Genomic DNA, 4,436 nt, shown 5'->3' with positions numbered 1-4,436 from the left:
ACACTAGGACCGTGGATATATAGACAAATCATAGTATATTGATTGTTGGTTCCTTACAATCGAGTTCAAACAGCAATCATCAACCGTCCAGGTGATTGTACAAGAAAAAGTTGAAGCTCAAACAACCTGGTTTAGTGCTGAGTCGACCCAACTTGTGTCTGAGATGGCTGACGTGAGGGATAAAGTAAATGTCCTCGAACAATTGCAATCAACCCTCACTAGTACATGTGATCTACCTCATCGCCCACCTAGTTCCAACACAGATCTAACTCTAACACCTCCTCCTCATTTATCTTTTGTCCACTAGATAAATTATATTTAATATTGTTTTTTAAATTAATAATAAAAATTTAGTTTTATTCTTTTTTTAATTTTTTCCTTGTTTTGTTTATTTATTTATTCTAAAAAATATTAAATAGAATATTAATGAAATTACTAACTTTGAATCACAAACAGAATAAGTCCTTCGAAATTTTCTAGAGAGTTGGAAAAACATCTACAACACCTGCAATTACTAGATGTAAATCTTTATGGTTTAATTCTGTCAATAATATGCATATGATCACAGATGGACTTACCAATGGTTTATTTTGTCGGTAATATGCCATAATCATTGATGGATTTGCCAACCCAATGGATGCCAGTAAATTTTTTTGTGACATGATATTTACAGATATTAGAGAATATATTACTGGCGGATTTATCAACATAATAGAAATCACTGATGATATGTTTTCTTATGATATTTTTTTGTATTTAATTCCATCGAGAAGATTAAATCTGACTGAATTAGTGTGTAAATATTAATGGAATATTTTGTTAGTGATATGCAATATTTTGATAGTGCTTGATGAGACACTCGTTGATGACGTTTCCATCAATGATTATTATATTGATGGAAATACGGTTTATACACTGACATAATATTCCATTGATGTAAATCAATTTTTTAGTTGTGTAAGAAGTTGCCTTGTATACACATTATTTTACTGAGGTGATATTTGGCATTGCGGTCCAACTATATTTTTTAAATTTTTTAAAGTTTTATTAGCTTCAAATTAAATTATTTTTTATGTTTTTATATCGTTTTGATGTGCTAATATTAAAAATAAATTTTAAAAAATAAAAAAATATTATTATTTAAATAAAAAAATATTTTAAAAGTAATCTATGTAACAATAAAAGGAGAACTCTTTGTCGTGGTACTCTTGATACTTCATGGAATTGATATATTGTAAAGGAATTACTGCATAAAGAATATATATCAACGAAATGAATTGCGATTCTCTCCTGTCGCTCTCTCTCTCTCTCTCTCTCGCATTTCTTCTCTGAGTTGCTTTCTTTCTTCTTCTTCTTCTCAAAGCAACCATTTTCATTGTAATCCAATTTGAACCGATCCATCATTATTCCAATAAACAAATTAATATGTGTCCTCAAACAAACTCACTTTCTGATAGCTCTTGAAGATTATAAACGATCATTAATCTTGGCAGTGGTAAATCAGTGTCCTCAAACAACTTAATTAAGAAGGCCATGTAATGATATCACAGCACTTAAATACTACATAGTAATTTTGTTTCTAAATATCAAGCGTAATTTACTATCTCAACACTTACTACATAGTAATTTGACCCTCCCAATCCATAATTAGAACCAAAATCCAGAAGACAAAAACAGGATACAGCAAAACAACATACTACTCCATCATTTAAAACCATTTGCAGGAGTTGAAATTGCAAGCTCAGGCCAAGAAAAGCAATCCCCGCCAAACAAAAACTATTTTCCCCAGCACTCCCAAACTGCCATGTGTTGTCCAATCCAGCTGTGACAGGAACCCCGCCATGACCACCTACACCAGCACCGCCATCTCCTATAACGGGAAAAGACCAGAGCCCTCTTCCAAGCCCACACCCCACATCTTCAAGCCCGTGCCCAAGTCCATGTCCAAATCTTCCGAGAGCCAAGATCCCAGCTGGGCCTGGAGTATTCAACAAAGAAGTAAAACTCCCACCCAGAGCACCACTACCACAACCACCGTTGCCCTTCCCATCACCGCCACCACCAAAATGTACCGAAAAACCCTGACTGGCTGTGAGGGGAACCAGCACTGGGGTAGCAGGCAACGGTAAGTTATCAATGTTGTTGTCGATAATAGGACCCGCAAAGGAGGCAGCTGAAGTACGTGACCTTTTAGCATTTTTCCGAGTGCCACCACCAACAGGGATGTCTCGGAGAGTGCCACCGTGAGTCCAGTAACGGCGGCAAGACTTACAGAAGTGACGAGGCTGAGAGAAATTGTAGTTGTTGTAGTAACAAAACTTAGTGTTTGTTGAGTCACAACGTGGACATGGCAAGTGCTCTTGCTCTTGAGGTGGTGCCCCTCCAGGCTTATTTGATGTTGGTGTTGTCGATAGCGGTGGTCTCCTAGTTTTTTCACTGCTTGATAACTCTGTTGGCATTTTTGGCTTTTGGTGGCAAAGAAAGTGTTGAATACTATAAGTTTGGTGATGTTTTCCTGTGTTTGAAGATAGAAACAGAGTTTGTGATCAGGTATTGAAATGTGGAAGACAGAGGGGGTGGTGATAGAGGGAATTTATGGGGAGAGAGAGCGGGGTGGCGAGGGGGGGAGAATCTGAGAATTCTGAGGGATATAGGAGGAGGCAGGGAAGAGAGAGGGAGAGAGAGCGAGAGCGACTTTTACAGTGTTCTGTTATACGGGAGTAGGCAGGCAGAGACACGACATATTCAGACGGCTCCAGAAACGGGTGATTTCTTAAGGGGGTGGGGTCGGCTAGTGGGTTCGAAACAACATGCTGCTGCTGCTGCTTTGTAATAGTCTTTAACTACACAATTCAGATTAGCGTCTGCCTATTCTTTTCTTGGTTTATGAGGTGAATTTGACTTGGAGTCCATGTAATAATGTTGTTTTATGTCATTAGCTTTTGTAATTGTAGTTAAATCTTTATAGTATAATATTATTGACACCATGAAAATTTATTAATTAATTGAGATATTATTTAATTAATAATTTATTAATTTATGTATTAATTAATAAAAAATTAACTTATAAAGGTATTCTTTATTTTATTTTCATATATTGAACTTTTTTTTTCACCTAATTGTATTTGAAAATTATGAATTGTATTGTATGCTGAATTAATATATTTCATGAATATTAGGTAAAGCAAACACATCTATAAAATAAAAATATACAATATCACAAATGGTAAAACAAAACACAATGAATTCTCATTTCAAAGGTGGAAAAAAAATCAACAATAAAGAATAAAATGCATAAAACTTTGTGTGAGTGCAATATAAAAAATTCAACTTGCAACCAAAAGCAATAGTAATCACGGGTGTCAAAAAATTTTACTTGCAAGTAAGCCAAACAACAATATCAATGACCAATATTGAAAAAGATGGTGTCAAGAGACACAAAACCACAAAAATCCTTAAGGTAGAGAAAGTTTTTGATTAGTGGTTTGTTCAATACAAAGAACATGCGAATATAACCGAAGAACTAATCATGAAAAAGGAAAAGGGGATTTCTTAAAATGATGCACCCTGTACATACACTAGAATTATATTTTTCTTGTAGTTAGATCAAGCACTTCAAATCAAGATAGGATAACAAGACTATTATCATTTCAAAGAATAAGATAAGTAGATATAAAGCTTGTGAAGAGCAATTTAAAGTTCATACTAGAGAAATTAGATCATTTTCTCATTAAAGATGTTTTCAATAAGAATAAAACATTATTGTTTTATAGGCTACAACCAGGTCATTCTCTCGTAATAAAATACTTTAAAGGATATGGAGATCATACGAATTTTTAAGATGCATTATGATCATTGATTTTATCAAAATATTTTAGAAGATTATAAAATTAGGATCTCAAATCAAAGAAAGATAAAATATTTTAGATACAATGAATCTTGTAAATTATTGAGAACATCAGTGAAAATAACATAAAATATGAAATTGAAGATGATATTTCAATATTGGAGCCTATCTCGTGCAAATATGCACTCCAAGAAACAATTACATTGTATATTTTTTTATGGCAATCAATAACACAACACTAGAACTTCTTATGTCACTAAAAAAAGTTAAAGATGAGGTCTAGAGAGATCAATTTCAAGAGAAATCAAGTAACATTGGAGTCATATTTTACAAAGATGACATACGGAAGTAACACAAGAAAGATAATAAGCATATGAACACAAAATTATATTGAATAAGGATCATATAAAAACCTTAATTAAAAATTTTATTACTTAGCATTTTCTCTTCAAGTAATCTACCTTTCTAAGAGATTTACATCTCCTTAAATAAACTCAAAACTAACCTAAACAAATTAAAAAACTTGAAAATAAAAGAAAAGCAATGAGAGTCATAAACAAAGCTAGAAAATAATAAAAGAGTTATATAA

General features: G+C 33.2%; 1 pseudogene; it reads right to left on the bottom strand.

The window, feature by feature from the left end:
• Positions 1–1,460: 1,460 nt before the first annotated feature.
• On the bottom strand, positions 1,461–2,753 carry LOC118048281 (dof zinc finger protein DOF3.4-like; annotated as a pseudogene).
• Between the last annotated feature and the right edge of the window lie 1,683 nt (positions 2,754–4,436).

This window comes from Populus alba, chromosome 5, assembly GCF_005239225.2.
Source record: "Populus alba chromosome 5, ASM523922v2, whole genome shotgun sequence".
Taxonomy (NCBI): Eukaryota; Viridiplantae; Streptophyta; class Magnoliopsida; order Malpighiales; family Salicaceae; genus Populus; species Populus alba.
This window is presented reverse-complemented; position numbering and strand designations above follow the sequence as displayed.